This window comes from Anguilla anguilla, chromosome 11, assembly GCF_013347855.1.
Source record: "Anguilla anguilla isolate fAngAng1 chromosome 11, fAngAng1.pri, whole genome shotgun sequence".
NCBI lineage: Eukaryota > Metazoa > Chordata > Actinopteri > Anguilliformes > Anguillidae > Anguilla > Anguilla anguilla.
Window position 1 is genome coordinate 7,491,332 of NC_049211.1, and position 23,704 is coordinate 7,515,035.

Genomic DNA, 23,704 nt, shown 5'->3' on the forward strand with positions numbered 1-23,704 from the left:
AAATTAGCCATAGGCTGCCATGTGGAGACCTCCTCCTGTTGGTTCTCTGTATCATGTATATATACAGATACCTCGATAAAATATCAAAGTAAAATAGAAAAACTGTTAATAGACTATACCAAAACTCAGGAATTATTATACAAATATGTATAATATGTACTTTATGTACTTTCTTTTTCTCTTTTTTCTTTGAACAGATGCATTGCCCTTGCAGTCTATTTACCATTTACCCTTGAAATCTCTACACCTTTTTGTGCGTTCCTGAGAAGTGCTGTGTGTGAGAACATGGTCCCCCCCCCCCCCCCCCCCCCCCCCCCCCAACCTGCTGTATTTCTCCTGTTCAGTTTAATATCATGATGGGGGGGCGATATTGATTTGGTATTTGAACGGGGGAGGCCGGGGTCTGAAAGCACCTTAAAACGCTTATTGGGTCGGACGGGCGGAAAAAGAGAGACGTTCATTTTAAGGAGATGTTACGAGCCGCCGGCTCGGAACGCCCTAACGCGGGTTCCGGACTGTCGTGAAGTTATCGTCGGGACGGGCGAGACGACTGCATCCTTCTCTAACTATCGTGTGCGGGCGGCGCAGGGCCGCGCCGCGCGAGGCTGTAAAATGAGCGATGTTTGTAAAAAGGGACGTTTCCGCCCGGTCAGCACTTCCACGCAGAACGCTCCCAAGGTTTTATGTTCGTGTTCATAAGCTACTGGCCTAATGCACTCTGACACTCTGTTTTGATATCATTACTACATTATACTCACAATTTTTTGAGCGAAAAAATACAGTACTTAGAAAGTCGAAATTCATAAATAAATTTATGTCAAACTGCACTTAATATTGATTTTGTTAGTGTTCAGATTCAATAATAAGGTACCGGGTGCATGAATATTTAAATATAATCTTCATTTCTGCATCTCCTAATGGCTCCAGCTCCTCCACACTCAATTTAAACACAATTTAAAAACTATAATGTATTGAAAAATACTGGGATTTAGCAATAAATCAAGGGTAGAATACTATGGGCCTTTTATAAGATAGTTCAATATTAGCCCCCTGAGGGACTGGTACAATTAGATTCCTGTTTTTAAACTTCTCAATTATCCTCGTGCTATCATTTTATGTGAGAGTGTTTTCCCCCCCTCCTCTCTTCCTCTCCAACAATTTTCCCAGTAGAAATAGAGAAATGGCTAAATGCTGTCTGCATAGGGGAGGCCAGAACAAAAAGGGGTTAAAGTTCACATCCCTGGTAGTAAATTAAAGTCTTGGCCTCTGCACCTGTCATGGATTTTGTGAGTGGATGAAAAAAAATAAAATAAAAATAAATACCCTGTACGGGGTGCTTTAATCCAATTTCCAAAATCAAACCCGAATGGGCTGTTGCAAAGCTCACCGATGATAAGTGCTAATGAATAAGGGAAAAAAAGTCACTGATTCCAAATCTTAAGTCCCAGTTACAATCAAATCCAGTTCAAATAATTAAAATTAAAAAGGACTCATGTCCTCATGGATTGTCTGTGTAACGAAGTTACAATGACTTATGTTTCGTTTTTGACCAGCTGAAAAAAAAAATACAAATATGACTGAAAATTTAGAAACTGGGGCCTAGGCCACAGCAGTTGACTCTGTTAATGTTTATCATTAATTCAGGAATGCGATGCTATTCATTGTAACAAAAGGGCAAATGAGTCTTTGATTCAGCCTTATAGGCATCAGGGAGGTAGGCACCAGGAATAGGCAGTATTTCAGTTGTATGTAGGCTATTTGAAGAGTGTCACAGTGTATCTCTGTTCATTTATTTTGGCTGGTTTGCTAGTCCCACAACTTCAAAAAAAAAAAAAAAACATGCGCCAGTTCACTGAATGCATACCGTTCTGTTTTAATTCTGTGATTCTGTTGTCATTTTGGTCTGCTTTTTAATTTTCTGCTTATAATTTGACACAATAGTATCAATGAATGTCTAACAAAATGAAATGAGATGTGTTTGTGGCCTTGAATTATTCATAATCACACCTCAGTTTTCCCAAAACCGTAATAACAAAGATTATCTTGGACTATTAACTTTGAATGGCTCTAAGATTATCTGGTACTACAGTTGTAATGGGAAACTAGGTCCTGATCAATATTGTTTCTCTTCCAAGACAACAGAGCCTTGTTACAGTTAGGGAATTTGTGTTTGGAGACTATTGTACATCCAAGCTTTACAAAACTTGGCAGGACATAAGGGGAGTTAGTGATGTACTGCAGAACTTTGCTATTTAACAAAGCCTCTCCCATTTAACCAGGATGGACAAATATTTATGCAGAAAACTAACTGGAACTTATCCAAAAAATGTTACATGAAAAAATGATGTGGCCCCATTCCCTTTACAGCTAAACATAATGCTGTTTTAAAAAGTATTTTCAAAATACCAAACACTGTATTTTATTTTGATACATTTTTTGAAAGTGTTTTGTAGTTTATTTCTTAATACATTTGCCTCTGGGGTATTTTGAAATTTGTATCAAAATAAATGTTTTTATTTTTGTCTCAAAATGAACTTTAGATCTCTTACCAATCTCTGAAAGTTAGCAAAACGGGGCTAGGGGCTCTTGTTTTTGTTTCGTTACATTGAATGGCGTCTAAATTGGATTTTGCATACACACGAGCATGTGAAGCAGCACTGTAGGGCTGCCCAGGAGCAGCACGCGCTCTGAATTAACATGCGAGTAGAGAGAGACGACAGCTTCTCCGTGTTCAGTCAGCGGCCGCGCTCTGGCCACGTTTTCCTGCCATGTAGATTCATTAGCGGGACGCGTTTCTCGGGTGCGCGAGAGAAGGTGCTGAGAGGAGACGCGCGAGCGTTCCGGCACATTGCCGCGAGGCCGCACGACCGCAGCTCTGGATCGCACAGCGCGGAGGTCCGCGCTGGAGCAAATTTTTGCCGCGCTTGCCAAAGGGCTGTCCTTCAAAGCGATGGGGGAAAAAAGCCGCCGCTCAGATGGGGGTTCACGCTGTCCAGGAAACAGCTGATTTTGTTTTGTAGTTGGACGTCCCTCCGCCAACATTAAACGCCTGTTTCAGGCTATATGTGTCTCATTACCAGACCACACTATATTGTCATTTCATTTACGCGCTGAGGAAAAAAAAAACCCTGCTTCAGCATTAATTATTGGCTTTATATGGGGTAAATTTATTAATCTCTCAGTCAGCTGTGTTGCACAGATGCATATGATTTATTTTTTTTTATTTGGAAGCGGGTGGGGGGGTTACAAGGTTTTCCATTTGAATTAAACACAGATGTCTAGTTGATGTATCTGTGAAGAGTAAGGAAACATGCAGAGACTCAGTGACCCTCCGCCAGAGGAAATCAAGCTACGGAAATAACACGATAGACCGCAGGAAGTGCTCCTCACATAACACGTTGAGTTGATAACGCAGAAGTGAAAGGCGATCTCTTTCATCGCTGTCTATTTCACGTAGTCAAAGTTCAAAATATCAAAATATCTTAAAGTTGTTTTTTTTTTTTAGTTTTTTTTTTTTAGTTTAGTTATGTATTGCGTGGGATAGACTGCAATGTCTTTGTACTGAAATTCCGAAGTTTTGTGACGCAAAGTGTTCTATTGTAGGTTGGTGAGGCTCAGTGTTTTTTTTTTTTGGTTTTTTTTATTTGCCCGAAATGTGTGTGGATGTGATATGATATGCACTTTGGGTGACTCCAGTCTCCAGCGATTAGCGGAGAGCCCATTATGTAAAGGTGGCCCGGCTCTTGACTGCTAATGGGGTGCTTGTCTCGGTAAGTTATGGCCGTAGTCTTCTCTGCTCCAGGGTCACACATAAAGGCCCCCCTTTTTAATTTGAGGTCATCCACGGTCGTTTCAAATGGCAGACTGTGGAATTGGAGGACTGCTCTGTCCCGGCGTACGCACTTGGGCCCCAAAACATGCCCGCTAACCGCGACGGGAAAATATCAAAATTATTTTTGATATGACTAGCAGAAATTATTCTTTATTATGATTAAATTGTTTTATGACCCACATATAATCTAGCCTTTTTGTTTCGTTTTAAAATATCAGAACACTCATATAAAAGGGCTGTAGATGAATATACAATGGCTTAGTGGTAGCATGTGAAAAACTAGTACTGTTCATTTGTATTTATCAAGCTAGTGATCAAATGAATTTCTTAGGGTGGTTTTGATTACTGTATTGGATGGACCATGTAGAACCACAGCTGCAGTTTTAGCTGCAAAAAGAAATTGCTCAGACGCTTGAGGGGAACACTGTTATATATAGCAGGCAAAGATGTATGTTTATAATTTTACATATTTGTTAATTTTCCATTACATATTCTACTTTATTAAGAAAACCATGGCATCTCCATTTATTCATTTCATGTTTTTACTTTAAAGAACCGACGTATTTATTTGTACAGCCGTGTAAGTTATGCTGCAGAACGAACATTGTCAGTGTGTCATGTGAAATTCCGTACGAACAGTCAAAGCAGGCCTTTGAACCCGTGTTCAGATGCAGATGAGGCGCGTGCATCATGTGAATGTTGTCATCATCACCACCCCCCCCCACCCCCCTTTCTCTCTCTCGCACACATACACAGCCAGGCTACATGCAGATCAGTGCCTCTGACAAGTCGGCAGCATTACTTATTTCTGCTCCGTGGCATTAGTGCACTCTGGTAGGCACAGGGCTTCTCTCACGATAATTACGTCTGTATTCCTGCAAAGTCCCTTAAAACGCAGGCGTGCGACGCCTGTCTGCAACCAAACATTGATTGCCGCCGTTGCGAAATCCTGATTGCTGAATTTTTGAGCAGTCCTTTGTGAGCCACTTCATTTTTCCTTTCTTGAGTAGATTATTAAAAATTGATAATTCTTTGTAATAGCCTCATTTCTGTCAGTTTTCATATTTTAATCTGGTTTTAAGGAAAACAAGCTACATTAATCAAATATGACAGAACACACTCCTAATGTAATCATGTAGGGAAATATGAATTGCAAATGCCTGGCTCTACCCCCCACCCCCACCCCCCAACCCCCCCTCAAATGTACTTTCCATTAATGTTACAAAATAAAATAATCATGACCATTTTAAATAGAAATCAACTACATGGAATGCAATGGAATATTTAAAATCGGGTTTGTCGAAAACGGGTAAATGAGGAGGCGCTACATCAAAAAACAAGGAGGTGCGGGGTTGTGAGCGACACGGGCCGCCCCCCCCCCCCCCCCCCCCGGGATCTGGGTCTCGGGGTAAATGGGAGGTGACACGCGCGCCGCACCGCGAGGAGGCCACGCCCCCCTGGCGCCGAACGGGACGGTTTTCTTTGCGTTCGGGAACGAAAAGAGGTCTCCTTCGCTTAAATGATTTTTTCCGGTAATGGCCCGGCGTGTGCCGTTCCCCAGCCCCCCCCCCGGCTCCTGGGACGGACGGCAGGCACCGCGAACCGAACGGCTGACGTTGCGAGAGGCCCTCTCTCTGGCTTTTATATCCCACCGGGCCCCGGCTCCTCCCCGGCCAGCGATGAACGGTGGGTGGGGGGGGGGGGCTGGGGGGGGGACTCTCGTACGAGCGTATGCAGCCGGAGACGACGCGCCGCGCGGTGAGCCCGGTGCGTGCTCGGTGCGTTCGGCGAGCGCGTGTCAAAGACGGCGCGGCCCCGGTGTTTATGGCCGGTGTTTTGTTGCTTGCCGAACGCGCGGCAAGATTCCGTGAGCCGTGGTGCTAAGAACGGAACTGTACTGAACATTAAAAAAAAAAAATAAAGCTGATTTCCAATGCCAGGAACATGTTTCCATGTATGCATGCCCCTGATTTACAGTGTACTTGTTTATTCGATAAAAGCACACACATGCACACGCACACGCAAGCACACACACACACACACACAAACAAACAGTGTTAAAATGCATGTTTTGCATTGTTCAGCCTTCAGATTAGGCACTTTAAAAATATACATTTCGTGCGGTGGGGGGGGGGGGGGCATGTTTTCCTGCATGAATGGCATTAACTGTAATTTACTCCACTGTCGAGATTTTTTTTTTTATGAATCTTGCATGGAGTCTCTAAGCAAGCTATTCAGGAGAGTGGCTCGGTCCTTGCGTTCAGAAGACAATTGCTTTAACGGGGAGACGCACCTTTCACAACAAGTCAATATCTGCGCTCAGGGGGAGGGGAGCCATAATTAGATTCATTTGCTCCTCAGATCAATGTTTTCCAGGGGATGCGAGTTATAAAGTAGCGGGCCGGGCATTAAAAAATCATAACCAAATAAGGAGGGCCTTTGAAGAAATACGCGCCGAAAGTTTAGCCGCGCTGCACTCTCTCTCCCCCGAACGGAAACGGGGCGGAAAAAAAAAGCGGATGAATATTTAAAGACGCGGGGAAGGAAAATGGGCGCAGTATAAAAGGAGCGGTTTTAAGGGGGGGGGGGGGGGGCCCGACCTTGGCCCAGCCGGAACAAAGGAACCCTTTAGAGGGTGCCCGGGCCACACTTAGAGAGGGGAAAAGCGGATAATTTGTTAATGTCACACACTTGTTGGAAATGGCAGATAAATGGATTTCGGCCATTATTCGGGCCGGGGCCTAAGTGAGGCGGAGGAGGAAGAGCGGGGGCCCGGAGAGGACGAAGCTCCCGGGTTATGACTGATAAGTGTCTGAAAGCTAATGAAGGCGGGGCGGGGCCAAGGTCGATGGCCGCCGGCTAGGTGTCCGCGTCGCCCGCGCCGTCCCCCCCGTCCCCCCCCCCCGCGAACATGGCGGAAATATACATCGAGCTTTTAACACCTTGAAATGTAGGGGAGACTGGAGTATGAAATATGGGCTTGTAATGGCTTTTTAATGACCGCCACAACCCCTCTCTCTCCCCCCCATCCCCCCCCCGCCTTACCCCCCTCTCTCTCCGCCCCTCGTCCACCCCTCATTCCGGACTGAGATTAGAAATCGGGAGGTGAACCTTGATACCGCGGCGTTAAGTGCTTGCGATGCGCCGTGTAACTTTGTTTGGCCGCCTCTGGTCGAAGAAGGTTGGCCGCGCGCGCGGGAGAGGCGGGAAAAGGAGCTGATGCGTACGCCGCTCGGCGTCTCGTCGGCACGGCGATAACGGTGACGGATAGCGCGGCGACGTCCGGGGCGGACGGATGAGCTACGCTGACACATAACAAATAGGGGCCTTCAGTCCCGGCGATGGCGTCGGGCCTGATAGAGACCTGGGTTACATGAACATAGTCCTCTTTTATTTTTTTTTTATTTTTTTATTTATTTGGGTGGGTGACGGGGGGGAGGGGGGGTTTCATTGTTCGGTGTTTACACATGCCTTCGCGTCGCGTACACTCTAGTGCCAACACTCTAACCCTACCTCCACCATCCCCCCCTCCCCCCCTCCCCCTCCCCAAACCCAGGCCAGTGACTGAATTTCACTTCATTAAGGCTCCTTTAATTGGTTTCCCACGAGTCTCAGATTAATCGAATAATCTCTAATACCGTTCACAATTAAATCAAACTGAAAAGTGCGTATGCGGGAGGACCGAGTCGGGGCTCGTCACCGCCTGCCCTTCGGCGCCGTCGCTACGGAAGCCCGTCTGCTCTTCCGAGCGGTCCGTTAGCGGGCTAATCGAGGCGCTGTCGCCACGCGCCAGCTAAAACCGCTCTCAGTTTCGACGGTCGCCCGTCGACGAGCGCAGGGGGTGGCGCGGCACGACGTAGGGGGCTTAACGCGGTCAGGGGGGGAGGGCGGCTCGTGGAGAGACGGCGTCTGCTTTCCGTGTTTTGAGTAGCGTCTCGGCCTCACGCCGCTGATCGCCTCGGTCAGGAGTCGCTCGGGTGCAGCCCCTGCGTCTGAGGCCCGGAGGTGGGTCGCGTCGCGTCGAGGGCGAACGGAAACAGGAAACAGGAAGCGGTCGCCGCGGTGCCCAGACAATCACTGCCGCCTCCCCCGGCACGTGGGCCTCGCCTCCTGTGTGCCGACGTGCTTAATGTCCTCTAAAGACCCATATTACACCCCAATTAGATGGCACTCTTGTTTCCTTACATCAAGGGCTTGACTCCGCTGGCTTGTCACCCTCCCTCGGCCCAATCAATTTCATTACTCCGGTTACGGCCCAGCTCGGGTTGGGGGGGGGGAGTGGGGTATGGGGTGGGGGGAGAGCTGTGCCCTTAAACTTCAGCCCCCTTGCTCCGGTCGATCAATAGCCCCACGTCCCTGCCAAGCTTCCATTTAAAAGTTCATTTATTTCCAGCCATCATATAAAACAAGACAGAGCATCGATGCGGTCCCACTTTGTTTTATTTGACTGACGATTTCCAACATGACACTCTGCTCCGCGAGGACGGACAGGCCTGGGGGGGGGGGGGGGGGGGGGGGTGGGGGCGTGTGTATTGCCGGTGGGCGGGACCGCCGACCGGGTGGGCGGGGGGGATGGAGGCGACGCGACGCCATTGGCCCGTTTCCTGACTGGAGGCCTCACGCTTCCCTGCTGTTGGCCGGTCTACGCTTGCCCGCTGAGTTTGGGCTTACCCAACAGGCACGTGGCCTTCCCTCCATTGTGACTCATCATTCAGTCTCGCTCCCTCTCTGTGCGTCGGCCTCAGACTCCCTGTCCATCCACCCCTCCGTATAACGTCTCTTAACTCTGGCTCAGCATCTCTTTGTCTATTGTCTCCATAGCTCCGCTTTCTATCTAATTTTATTTGAATTATTTATTTTTATTACTTTTTTGTATTCTTCCTCTTTTGATTCTATTGAATCTTTGAAGTGTACTTACTGGACATTTCAAGCTGCTTTTTATGGGTAGTTGAAAGGAGGACAACTCAATAAAACATTTTTTTTTTTTTTTAAATCTGTCTATCTATATCTTTTACCGATCTATTAATTCTGCTGATGCCGTCTTCTCCTGCGTGTGAGTGCCTGTGAACGATCTAAACGGCGACTGTAAAGTTGCGTTTTTTTTACGGAAGCCATTTTATCGCCCTGTCCGGAGAACAGGAGCGGCATTCCGGCCCGGTATTCCCGAACCCCGTTCTGGAGGGCATTCCCTGCTGCCGCTCCCCTCCCGGCTGCAAGCCCTATAAAATATACGTGGACAGCTTAATGAGCAAAGCGAACCCTCCGCGCTTTTATTGGGACGGGCGTTTATCAGTTTAATTTGTTTTTAATTCCATTATTCTTATATTTATAATCGTAATTTATTGTTTCGGAGGGTTAACCCACGGTTGCTTAAAATCAATATGGCGGCTTTAACAAGGGGGTCCTGCTTAAGGGTGAGAAGAGTTTGCCCGCAGTGCGGCGAAGATGTGTGAACATGTTTGAGATCCATCTTTAAAATTGCTTTCAGCCAACTTCAATTTTAGCGTGAAATCTAAATGGTTTCTTACTGCACCTACTGAAGCCATTTTTACCAGAATATTCCAGTTCCTGTCTGGTGCTGTGTTGGAGACTGAGTGATTTGCCCACCTGTATTCTAATGGCCCTGCCTGTGAGTTTTGACTTCATTGCGAGTTGTTTTCTAAATTCCTAATTATTCCAGACAAGGGGAATTTCGCTGAGGCCAACGAAGTCCATTAACATTCTTCAGTTGCGAAAAACAATTACAGCCGTCGTTTATAATTATCTCGTAAAAAGACTTACACGAGGGCTGGCGTCTTGTCATGTGGAACGCAGGTCAAACCTGATGTTTTCCGCTCTCAAGGAGAGCGAGACGTTATTTCGTCTGCGCGTGCGCGCGCGGAAAACTTTCGCGCTCCGGTTTCGCGGAGTTTCCTGCCCGCGAAAGGTTACGCAGTCATTACCTCTTAAAGGCACTGCGGATCAGATCATTTCTCATTTTAAATATTTTGGCGTACAATGGTGCCCTCCAATTTGCCTGTTTGACTGTGCCCAGTGCTTTTTTTTTTAAACATGCTATGAGCTACTCATGTAAACCAGACCTGGGTCTAAAACGTATTTGTTTTGGATTTTAAATACTTTTCTGTGCTCTATTGATCTTGCCTGGCGTTGATTAAGCCTGCCAATATGACCAGAAGCAAGGGTTTGCACTTTTTTTGAGAGTATTTAATTGGTTCCAATACACAAGACAAGGACGGTAAAGCGCAGAAAAGTATTTGAATCCAAAACAAATAGGTATTTGACCTGGGTCTGCCTGTTAACGCTGGCTGTGAACGCCACTGCTGCCGTCAGGACTTCGCGGAACGGAGGTGCTTTAGGGCGATATTCAAAAATGAGATGAGAGAGAGATAGATACCCATGGCCTGCCAAGAAATGAGCTCAGTGCTTCGAAAGGAGTGCGGGCAGATCTCCCAGAATTCCAAGCTCTCCTCCATTACCCTGCACTATTAGTCGGTGGCCCCTCTCCCCGTGGGTTTCCGTTAAGTATAAACAGACTGCGAAGTTATCAGTTAATTAATTTAAGAGAATAATGGAAAAGAGCAGATTCTGTCTGTTCCATTACGGTAATATATGTAACGTCTACGGAGATGCCCGGCTTTCGTGGGCAATTACACGTGCAGCTCGGTTTAAAATTCATGGCGTGCCACAGAGGAGCACCTCATACTTTGGCGTAGCCTACTTCTTTTCTTTTTTTTTTTATAAACGCGGCCGTCCTCCTGGTTAGCTTCCAGTTTAATAAGTGAAACTCCAGCGGGTGGCGAGCGAGGTTTGGCGAGCGGTGGCTGGAAGGCGGAAGTGGAAACGGCGTTTATAAAAATCCGCCGGGGTTCTCTCCCAGAAAATTCCCGCTAACGAAACTCACGTTCCCCCCCCCCCCGGAACGGACCTGGGATCGGGTCCAGGCTTTGACCGGCCTGCTGATCTCGGGCTGAACATCGTGGGCAGCGGTGCGGCGGCGCGCGGCGGCGCGGCTCAGATCATTAGCAGGCTCCTGGCCGCCGCTCCGGGGGCGAAGCCGCCATCGGCGCGGGACCCGGTGTGTTTGTGGCGGCGGGTCAAAGACGCCATTTTTAATCCGGCGACCAGGGGACGGACGCCTCGGCCTTTCCGGTTCACCGCTTCGTCGCCTCGTACCCCGCGGGCGTGACCTCCGGCGGCCACCGAGAGGCGTCGGGGGCTACGAAGCGAACGACGCAAACCCCCCCCCCATTACAATTATCATTAATTATTAGATAACGTCCTTATCCTCCTCGTGCAATGTGTAGCAGCTTGGCTCAAAGCGTGGTGGTTGCCCTGTGATACCACACGAAAAGGGGGGGTGGGGGGGGGGGGAGAGCCGGATATACCTGCGCCTCCTCTTATCTGCGGGCCCCCAGCGCGGGGGAGCCGGCGCTATCCAGCCGAAAGCGCGTCTAATTGGCTCGGCGATGGGTGATTGGATGATCGGTCCTGGGGAAGAGAGACGCGTGTCCTCCTTCGGCGCCGTTGCCGTCGTCGTCGGGGAGCGCCGGGGAACGCCGCCGTTGTCGTCGGGCCCCCGCGGCCTTGGCGGAAAAAGCGGCGGGATCTCCGGGAGAGGTCCCTTTTTTTTTCTTTTTTTTTCTTTTTTTTGAGGCCCCGGAGGCCCCGAATTGGGACCATCTTGTTTTAATCAGGGATTCTGGCTGTGGAGTGGAGTGGAGGGGGGGGGGGGGGGGGGGGATGAGAGGGGGACTAGGAGGGGGGCGGGGGGGGGGGGAGCTGCGAGCCCTTGGCAGCCGGAGCTCAGCAGGCCGTGGCACCCGTACAAAATACACAAATATTTCCACTGTAATTACGTGTCAAGTTAAACAAGCAATCGAGGCGCGGGGCCGGACGCGCCGGAGAGAGGGGGAGAGAGAGAGGGCACGATGAAGTGGGGTCGGCCGGACCCCCAACAGGACCAAATTACCGTCTTAGAGTTTGATTTAGGCTTTGAATTCTGCTCCAGCCGTGTAATAGGCCAGATTGTAATTGCAAACACTCGGCATGCTGAGTAAGATCATGTGGTTTAAGGGGTTGGGGGGGTGGGAGGGTGGAAGGGGGGTTTCTGGGTCGTTCTTTCTCAATGGAGGACGACTCCTTCAGTTCGCCAGATACACTTCAAAGGCTGGGTGGAAGGCCAAACAGCTAAGTAATTGTGAGATCATTGACTTGTCTTTTCTGCAGCTCCCTGGCGTATTTAAACCTACAGTGGCGTTCTGGCTGGGAAAAAAAAAAAAGAAACGGAATAATCCTCTTGCGCTGCCGTTAGACCTAGGCCTCGCTGCAGCTGGACAGACAAATGTACGGGGCTGTACTAAGGCTCCCATTCGTGTGTGCTAACTGGGAAAAAGTTTTAGGAGCACGTCTATTAATTGGAAGTGCGTTGGTGTCCTCCTAAATTCTACAACTTATGAAAAAAATTGTCGGCATAGAGCTATGCAAAGGAGTGAATGCCACAACCAAGCACCTCGTTACATCATCAACACGAGACGAGGACGAAGGAAGGGATAGAGGTGTGCAGAGATATAGCTGTAGTAGTCCCAGAGTTCCCTCTCTGCTGATTGGACGAGGTGGAACGTGTTGAAGGAACATGCCGTTGTCTTGGATAGCTGTTGAAATAAAGAAACCCTACTTAGGCAGCCTGGGGATAAGAAGAACATGGAGGTCTTATATCAGTAAAGACTCTCTTGGCTCTTGGCTCTGATGATGAAGATGGCTGCTCCTAATGCTAGACCCTGTCATCCCGCTTCTCTCTTGGGGGGCAGTGGAGGGGGGGGGGGGGGGCATGGAAATATTCCCTGGGACTCTCCTGTTGTTTTTATTTCTCTCGCATACGGAAATCTGAGGAAAGGCAGCAAGGAAACAAACTGGCATAAAAATCTGTTATCACGTTCCTCTGCCTGTTCCCCGTGAATGAAAAGTTTTGTGCTTCATCCTTTGTTGGCGTCAACAACAAACTAATTTACGGAAAAGGGCTGAATTTGGGGGTACACAAAACAGTGATGCTCGCCACTTCTACAAGTTGCCCTGGACAAGTGTGTCTGCTGAGCGACTGTAAAGCAACGTAGTGGCGACCGTACTTTGACCGAAATTTTGATGCCAGGGCTCGAAGAAGTTGTGAAATTAACCTCCATTCACCCACCCCCCCACCCCTTCACCACCTTTTTACCGCATCACTGCTATGTTTAGGGCGGAGTAGAGCGAGGCCGTGAGGCCTGTAAGGTTTGTGTGTGTGTGTTTTTTTTGTGTGTGTGTGTGTGTGTGTGTGTGTGTCATGCGGTCCTGCTCAGGACTCCGCGGCGACTCTCATAATCAGTCGCCGCGGCGATCCCTTCATCCCCCCGCGCGCGTCGCGCTGCACGCTGAGGTGCCGCGCTCCCATATGGTCCGACATTTGTTTCGTGGCGGGAAAAAAAAAGAAGAAGAAGAAGAAAAAAAAAGACCTGCCTTCATAAGAGCCTTTGAGCACCTGCGCCGCTCCTCCGAGTCCTTATGGTGCACTGTGTTGTTTTTTCCACAGCCGATTGGCCCCCCTTTTCTTCAGGAAGTGCGCCCTGGGCTCCTTCCGTAGGCCCTCGGCGGGTGGGGGCGGTTGGGGGGGGGTGGGGTGGGGTGGGGGGGATCTTGATAAATAAAGCAACTGGTAAACCGTGTTTTGATATTTTTATTGAAAGAAGAAGAAAAAAAAGGGAAAGCAACAGTCTAAACAAGGTGATGACAAGTCGTGATTTCCCCCGTTCTTCTCTGTGCGTTTACAAAGAGACGATTTCCCCGGCTGAGGTCTCGGGCTGCCAAAAGGCTTTTGTCTGCGCTTTTTTGAAATCCTTTGTCGGAGATTTCTTCCGTCGAGCTTTCTGTAATCACATCTTCACACGAGCTCACCCACCTCCTGGTCTACGTGGAAAATATATTTTAGCTTCGACAGAAGGGCTGATGTTCCCAGCTATGCTATTGAGGATAGCGCGTCCTCATTCTCAGGTAATTTTTCTGTGCTCTGTGCAATGAACAGAGAGAGGTCTGTGAAAGAACATTCCCCCATAATGCCTTAGAACTCTTTGTATCACTTTCTTCTTTGTTTAAATAATTTTGAGCAGGCAGGGCTACATGCTTTCATCGTGAAGAAAAACAAGAGGAAGAAAATATTGCAGGGATTTGTGTGTGTGCTTTGTGTAAATGACAAGGCCTTCACATCACTACGTTTAACCTGCACATTCTTACAAACAGGTTGGTGTCGAAGGAAATGTCCTTTTGAAGTGGGTATTCCAAATGTTGGTATTTGTATTAAATCTAAACAGTAAATGTTGAGAAGTAAATGTTGATATATTTAAAAGGCCTCTTTATAAACCTTTTATAAGCATCTTTATGTTTGAATTCATAAGGCTAGAATATAAAGAAAGCATGAAATAATAATAGTAGTAATAATAATAATAACCATCATCATCATCACATTTTTTAAAGAAAAAAGGATATATTAAAAACACTGGCACAAAGACTGTTACAGCATTTTGCAGGAATAGCATGTTATAAGAATTTCTTAATGTTACAGGTAAATATGAAAAATGCGTAGGTAAGTCATCTTAGAAAACATATAGATTATTTCAAAGTTGATACATAGCTCTTTTTATTGTTTTGTTTTAAATGTACTAATTAAATATCATTCCAGGACAATGTCTAAAATGATCATAAACAGGCATTATTTTATAAAATGTTTACAGTTTAGAAACTTGAATCCGTAGGATCCAGTTCCATACCGACTCTGAGTGATGAAGTTATAGTTTGCCAGTAGGGGGCGCTTTAGCTATACATAATTCATACTTGCTGCCAGCAGAAAACAGTACCTTTTTAGTTTCAAAAACGAAACTTGTACCAAACGCATCTTGTACAAGCCATCAAAATATTTTGGCAGGTCCACTAAGCTGTTGAGTGAAAATTTAACCTTTTGAGGACTGCGCTATGTACAGTTTTATATAAACGAAGCGTCTATTAGATATACTTTCTTGTCTAACCGATTGTTAAACAATGTTTTAAGTCCGTTCATGTTGGTAGAACATATATTATTTTTCCTAGCAGCGTTGAAGTAAACCGTATTCAAAGGCAGGGTAGCCTACATGAGGAGTCGTAATGTTTGCTTTACATTTTTCCGTTGGTGACAAAACATGTGCGATATTTTCCATTGAAAGCATGCCGTATTTCATGTAAAATTTTATTCTCTTGTTGTGCCGTTATGTTTGTATCAATATGTGCACATATTTCAACAAACATTAGCTAACACTTTTAAACGCCGCAGTTCATAAAACATGATCTCGGTACGCGCGTTCGCTCGTATTTATTCCACCCCCTGACAACCTAACTGAACATGGAGAAATTAATTGAAATGTGAGTGCAAGGTTGCGCAAGGTTATTGTGGGCTACTGGAAGCAATTAGTTAAAAATAAATATGCGTTGGAAAAGGAGGCATTTCTATGTAAATGCAGGCCCTAAATCTTAAACCCTTTTCAACAATTAATAGAACTGGCGCTTATGGCACAGCGCGGGGTCAGGGTCAAGGTGTGACTCGAATTTCGTTTCATTTGCACAAAGACAGACAGACGCCCTCCCTAATGATAGTCAATATTGTTAATGACAAAGAAAGGATCCTTTTAGGACACTAGACAGACGAACTGAAAACTTCCTCGTCTCTGCTTAAATTCGCAAAAAAGGAGAGTGACAGTGTATTTAGGTACACGATAATCCGCTGATTCGTAACCGTAGAATACTTTATCAATAGAGTGAAAAGGTAAGACCTCAAGGACTTTCGTGCCATTCTTTACCTGTATCATCTGAACCTATATAGATCCCGCAATGTCGTTTCTAAGAGCAAGGGTACAGAAGGAAATGCAAGTGACTCAAATAGTTTTCTCCTTGTGTTGTACCCATATCGGGACACGGAACATAAAATGAAACGTTGCGGAGATGTGAGATGTGTGAAGGGCTCACTGGACCGCGCCTTTCCTTTTTCTACATTAAGTCGTTCGGATTTAAATAACGCCGAGGTGATGTATTTAAATACAAGTCCTATTATTTTTATTGTTATTTTGCATTTCCCCGTTCCCTGCCTCGCATCTTTGGCTACCAGATGTGTCCCACATTGAAGAATTATTTCTCCTCCCCAGAGTCAAATAAATGCAATCAATATGAGTATTGCTCTCAGTCCTTGAAATATTACATTAATGTTCCATGTGGTGACATTTTAGCTGGAATTTTCAAATACATCATGAAGGCTCAAATTAATATTTATCAATGAGGGGTTTCATACTTTGTAAAGCAGGAGGATATTAGCACAGGCTCAAAGCCTGTAATTGTATCCTCCAAACAGAAATGTTACTGATAAACATTATAGCATTTTTTCTCCCTGATAGGGTGGTATCATCATGCTTTAGTTTTTGTACATTTATTCTTAATCTTTGTACATATTCTGCTATATTTATTTACGTTGCATGGCACCTATGAAAAATATATTTCATGTTTCTTTTAGGTGGGATAAATATAGTTATTTTGAACGGATGACATGTGAATATGTAATTAATGTATTTTCTGCTATGATCTATTTTGTCTAGATTTTAATATGTTTAAATTCGATCCCGAGATTTTTTTAAGATATATTTTTATTTAAACATTCTGTGATATTTTCTCTTAAAACAAAATTTTAAATATCTTTTCTTTTCTTGTCTTAATTACTTAATCACTCAATAGTCCAATCTACATCGGGGTAATCGTGAAATAGATTATTTCTTAATTTATTCAGAATGTTCTGAGAACAGTGCAGATGTTGAAAATGGTGCATGACAGAACTGTCTCCCTTGAGTGAGAGGGGAAGGGAAGGCGAGGGAGGAGGTGGGATAACCGTAGACGTTGTAGCTTTAACGGTTTTCTTTAGCAATTGTTTATTCTCTTATATTAAACAAATTGTCCTTCCTGCTCATCTTCTATCGGTGCTGATCTAGGCAGATCGGGACAGGAAACTCTAAAAAGATCGATTTTTTCGACCTGTACTTGAACTCTCCTGTAAGATAAAGGCGGAATTTGCAATTGCGCTCTACCCAAATCAGGCAAAGGAGAAATGCATGTATTTTCGGGAGATCGTCATGCTTATACACTTGTATTGTCGTTCGTGTTTCTTTAAGGAGTTTGTTTCCTCCCATCTACCCAGAACTGTGAATTGCATTCTTTCATTTATAGATCTGCTTAAAATTATACTTGTCACTGAACCCAAATTTATGCCGCTATTGATCCCGAATGGAAAATATTAAACGATTTGGGGTTGATTTTTTGGTGACCCCAGGGTCAAGGAGATTGTAACGTTAGTGTTATTGAATTTATCACAAAGTCGCTCCCGTGCGCTTTCCTGACCTGCTCCGGCGCACGTACTCTTCCCTTTGTTTTGTTTCACGCTGTTAGGTTTTGCTGAACCGCGTGAATGCAGCCTGTACTAAAGTATGGGAAGTGCGAATAAAACACTGCGCGCGCTGTGTCTACGTCTCGAATCGCACTCAACAGAAAATCTTCATTGCGGTGGGAAACGGCAATATTTTGGAGGGAAAGATCGGGGGCATAAAATATGTCATTTCCCCTTACACTCTTGTTATTTCCATATGCCTGACTTGGAAAATAATATCCAAGTAGTAGTTTGTTCCCTTCACAGATGTTCCTGATAGGTTTCCAGTCACAAAGCTGAGTGAAAATTCAAGCTAATATTACCCTCTGACTTGGCTGGCACTAAACTGAGAGCCTACAGTATATGTGAATGTAGAATATTTCTACCTCTTGTCTTATTTGTCTGAACTGCATGTGCAAATAATTCCAATGAGACTGTAAGAAAATTTTTACAAGTGTGTACATCTTATATCAGCATTGGATTCCATGAAATAATTCTTACGGTCCTTGTTGAAAATATGCTGCTGCAACAGTTGTGCCACTTAATTTCAATTGTATGAAAAAAAAAAAGAAAAACTGTCAGCAACATCCAATTGAGAAGTGATGCAGTGATGACTCATTGCCATGTGACCACATGTAAGGTGTGTCCGTGTCTAAGGGAAGATGCAGGATGTCAGGGGATGTGGAAACGAGGGCCTTGGCTGTGCCTAAACGAGGCAGACAGATTAAGATCCCTGTCCCATTTGGCTTGGGCTGAGATATGTGCATTCGTTTTGAACGTTGTTTTGAGAATGAAGAGGCTGGAAGCAAGAAAGCAGACAGCAGACATACTGTGACACATTTATTTATTAACCTTCAGTATAACTGTAACATTTTTTTTCATAAAAAAATATTTTGTGTTCCAAATCTTGCGGTAATGTAGCCTCCTTGCGGTCAAAGCCGAAGTTGAAAATTTGGGAGTTATGTGGAATTCTGGGAGAGTGAAGGGCTGGGAAGATGAGGTGATAAATGCAGTCAAAATGGACACGCATCCACTGATTGCCAGGCGTTGGGAGAGATGCATCAAGAATGAATGGCATGTGAGTGCTTGGGTTGTGATGTTGATCTTTCTGCATGCTTCAATATCTTTCATTGACGACAATGAGCCCTACGTTAGCAATGGCCTTGGAGCACGGCCTCATTTTAACCGCTTCTCCTATTTGCACCCCTTTACTGAACTTGAATGGCATTACAAGCTCTTTATACGCAAGCAACAGACACCCTTTGGACGAGGCTGGCTATGTAAGGCGCGCTGATTGATATATCGCGGCGTTATAAACCTGCGTTGCTATGTCATTATTCGAGCTCAGTTCCACATGAGCCTTCCCGCCTCAGCATTAAGTTGTCTGGGGGAGAGAGAGAGAGAGAGAGAGAGAGAGAGAGACGGCGCGGGGAGACAGGTGTTTGCTGCTCGACGGCGAGGGTTCCCCTGTGGCTCTCCGACGAAGAAAAAAAAAGAAAACATCTGGAGAGCTTCTGTTCCGCCACTCCTCTCCCGTCCCCACCGCGGCCAGGCGGCGTTGCTAACAGCGCGGCCTGCTTGTCGACGTGTGGCTCCCCCCCCCGTACCCCCGAACCCCCCGAACCCCCGTCATCGGGCGAGGCACGGATTGGTGTCCGACGTTCAGGCCTCGGCTGGGGGCTGCCCTGTTGTGACATCACACACGGAGTGTTCCGTACGCGAGGGTAGAAGTGGGAGGTTCCCGTGTTCCGATGGACAGGGAGGAAAAACCCCGCCCCCCGCCCCAGGGCGAGTCGGTGCACTTGTACCTCCTGTCCACATGGAGTGTTAAACGCTCTGGGAAGCAAAAAGCTTGCTTTTCCCCCCAAACTTTCAAAAGCACCAAATGGCAAATTTGTCTGTTGTCAGAGAAATGCACGGCGTGGCCCGACCCATCCAATGGCTACAGTGCCGCTGGCAGCTTTAGCTTCCCAGCCAACAGTGAATCCCTATCAGATAGTGGCTCTGGCCCTTTTTCCCCGCTCAGGCAGTGAAGGGGGCTAAGTCACCTTCGCTGTCAGAGTCGCTGGCGAAGAAAGGGCAGCAGTTCACATGGGCAAGCGCGTAAGAATTAAGAATATCACACGTGGCCGCTGTGCCGAGCACAAGCCCTTCACCGGCCATTTTGCACTCATTCCCAAGCTGGTGAATAGATGTATTCCCAACAAATTAGACATACAATTATACATAAGCTTTACTGTTATTGTTAGAGCAGCTCCTCTTTATGTAAAATTCTCCCACTTCTTTTTTTTTTTCTTCCCTGAACTGTGTTGACTTTCTTTGCACCCCATTTCCCCATAACCGCTTTTAGCCCCTTCAGAAATCCACTACGTCAACAAAAGTTTGGCTTTCGAATGTGAAATGAAGATACTGGTCGATGGAGGTGTAATTATACGGCATGTAAAAAAAAAAAAAGGCAAGAAAAAAAAAGATGACACTTTTGCTCAAGGTGAACCAGCCCTTGAGGCAAATTCACGGTTTTCCCCGAGCCAAGCCACCCGCACAAAATCTGCATTCGATATCGCGTAATGACATCAGTCAAATAATCACACGCACGGCGCAGGCCCCTTCCCCAAGTCCACTCTTTTGGTGTTGGAATTGCTTTCTGATGGGGAAGAAAACATTAGGGGGGTCTTGTAAGGGGGGGGAAAAAAAAAAAAAAGAAAGAAAAAAAAAAAAAGGAAACCGTTTTGAATCTTAAAGCAATCTCTGTTTGTCGTCCGGAGCCGGGCGAAGTCAAAGGGAGTTTAAATCCACCGGAGCTCTGCGTTGCGGTGCGATTGAATGGCGGCCGCTCCTTCCCAAACAGCTCCCCCGCAGAAATAAAACAATATATAGAAATGTGTAATACCGGGATTTAATTTTCCCTCTACTATCCATTTATATAATATATGAAATGAACCCCAAATTAATTTGCACCGGGGCCCGCCGCAGTAACAATGTAATCTCGGTGTTATAGCGGAGTTGCAAATGGATTTCTGTCTCTTGCAATTTTGCAGGAAGCACTCCGGGGGTCACCTTAAAAGATGTCGCCATTTTTTAAAGCCCCAAACTATCCGGCCCGGCCTGTCAGCCGGAGAGATCTTTCTGCAGTGCAATCTGTTTTGTGCCATCGATTCGTGGCGGTATTGCGTCCCCGTCGTACGGGTTGCCTCTTGCGTCGGGGTTGGTATTGGCAGAGATGACTAATTTTATACCCAGATGTCCATAATAAAGCTCGGTGTATCTGCTTACTTGTGGAGCGCACCCTGATCCAGTATTTAAAACTTCCTGACCGGTGTGGAAAGATCTGAACCCGGCTAAATGTTAAAGGAACAAAATGTCATCCCTTGTCACTTTTAAGTGAAGCAGGGTGTGATGCCGCCAATGGAGATTCGCCAGCATCCGTGTGAAATGCCTCCATTTTGTGTCTTGAGTTTTCCGGGGGGGTTTTTTTTTTTTTTTCTCCCTCTCTTCTGTGTAGTTAAGGAGCGAACGCGGGGACAATCAGCGGTAAGCAGGGCCCGGCCTATATCTGTGTAACGGCACTAAAGTGGAACGCGTTCGGTAGGAATCCAATACGCCGAACGCCGGCTGGTTGTTGTCGGCGAGATGAGGCGTTTATACAAAAACGATAGCCTCCGATTTGATAACCGAACAAACAAATACCGCGGCCCCTTCCCCGACGACGCTGCCAACATAAGCCAATTAAACACAAAATCACCAAAGTCAATCAAGCGTGCGAGAATGGGATGCACAGATGCAATCACAGCCATAAAGCGCATTACATGAGCACATATATCAGAGGCGCCGCGGCAACAATGCAGGGGAAGAGGAGCGGGAAGGAGACGACTCTTTCAGAAAAGGCATTTTCGCGACAGACATTAAATTATTTATTGAAATTTTTTTTTGGGTCCAAAGGAGCAATTCCTGTATCGTTTATGTGATCACTTTTTGCTTTGTCCTCTGGGGGGGGGGCGGGGGGTTTGTCTTATGCCCTTGTAATATATGAAGGCCATTAAAAAAAAAGAACCAAAAAGTGTCACAGAGGTGCAGGGGAGAGGGGGAGGAAAAAAAAAAGGCAGCAACTCGAACATTTCTAAACAGGAGGCTCATCTGACAGTTTAGCGTCACGGAGCACCTGTCGGGCCATCCGTCACCAGCCGAGAACCCTCCACTCCCATAATATTACCCCTTATACTGCAAATCCACTCCGCATTCCCAGAACTTTACATATGTCACATGATCTCACCCAAATACCCCTTGGGCCATAATTCAGTACCTAAATTTAGGCAATATATTAAGACCTCCCTCTGCCCCCCTTGTCTCTGGCTCTCTCTGGATTTTTTTTTTTTTTTTTGAGAGCAAAGCACAGCATTTTAACCTTTATGGAATGGAAGCAGCTGACATATTTCTTCTTCAAATTAGACTTGCGCAAATTTGTACTTCACAGAGGTCATTTGAAAAAAAAAAGAATAAATACAGGCTCTGATTACCCTGCCAGTTATTATTATTATTATTATTTTACAAGAACAGCTTTAATTAATAATGGTTTTAGGGATTTTCTGTTTTTGAAGGAAAAGCAAGCGAATGAGTAAGAGTTCGGATACTTTTAATGTTTTGATTCCTGCTTTTCACAACGCCCTGATTCAGGTCTAAGCAAGCGGCTTTCGACCAACTGTAATGACGTCCTTTTAGTAGAAAAGCTGCAGGCCTCAGATGGTTGGATGGGTTCATTCCACTGGTCACAGATCAGTGGCTGGGACCAGAATTAAAGTTTTAAGTAAAAAAATAGAATTACAAACCAACCCCTCTTATGCCACTGAAACTTTATTGCAAGTACAGCCCTCCCACTCCCCCCCCCCCACTTCTCACCCTCCCTGTAATGCTCCCCCCTCCCACCCTGCCGCCCCCCCACCCCCCCAAGCAACCTGATCAGATGGCTTGTTAATTTCATCATTTTGGAGTTTTATGGATTTTCCAGTTGCTGCACTTTTCATAAACAAGCATTTCAGCTGACCTACCACCCCCCCCACCCCCCCCCCCACCCCCCTCCCCTCCGCTGTTGGTTGTCAGCGTTTTCACCAGAGGAAGAATCCGGAGCTCTGGAAGTTTATAAATAAGCCTTCTATCAAGTTCCACAACAGGTGTGACCTCCCTCTGTCCTAAAACTGAACACTTTCATTCAGCGAAATTTAGATGGGGGTGGGGGGGGGTGGGGTGGGGGGGGCGGGGGAGGAGTAGAGGAGGGGGGAAAAAAATGGGAAGAAATAGTCTGAAGCCTCTTGAAGTTTCCCCGGTCTGCTTGTTTTTAATGCTGCGGTTTGTTTTTAAAAAAAAAACAAAAACGGGGGGTTTTTTGGGAGCCCGTCCCGCTTGCGCGCGGATACTTCCAGAAGCATAGTTTGACCCCCTAAATTATGACACCGTATTAGACATGCACCCCGTGCCAACATGGCAGCTGTACCAGGGACAGTCATGGAGGGTTCACGGATTCCGTATGAGAAAGGCTCCCCGAACCCCCCCCCCCCCCCCCACCATCCCACCCCCACCCCCCCGGATAAAACTGAGAACGCTCAACCCCTACCAGGGGAGCTTGTGATATTTTGGTGGACTCTCAAGGATACATGTGGTTTCGTGCGCGTACCTTAAATACACTCCATATCAGTGTGCTGAATGTCACAGAACACCCGGCCACGCCCGCTCCTCCTCCTCCTCCTCCACACAGGGGCAGAGAGAAACGAATTTCGCGGGTGGACGGGGGGGGGTCGACGGGAGGGCTTCGGCGGCTCCTCCTGGAGGGACAGAGGATGTTGACAATGAGTGTGGCAGGTCCCGGTGTTTTTTAGACCCGGGGTTACTGACAGCTTCATTATGTTCCCCTCCCCCCTCCCTCCCCCTGGGGGAGGGGGTTTAGGGTTGGGTGTGGAAGGGGGGGCGGGGTCCAGCTGTAAGGGACGAAGCCCACGGCCGCGCTACGTCTCTGATTACCAGGCCACTACCCTTTCACTTTTGTTTTTTTTTTTTGGGTTCTGCCCCCAATCTCCCTTTCCCCCGATATTTCTGCCGGACGCTCTTGTGCGCGCGTTTAATTATTCATGCGCTCGCGCGTTTGTTTTCAAACAGGGCCCGCTTGCAGCGGAAATATACAGTGCATGGAGAGCAGCGGCGGGGGAAATAACTGGCTTACTGAGACAGCGCTGGGCGCTTCGGACGGCGCAGCAGATCCTAACAGTAACAGTGAGGCTGGCCGGTTTGGTACGGGAGGCCTGTCCGTAGGCCCGAATGGGGGGCACTCTATCTAACAGCCATGAGGATAAACAGCGAGTCCAAGTCGGGATTACTTTCTATTATTGTTTACACCTGGTAGATTTATAGTAGTATAACTCATCCTGTAG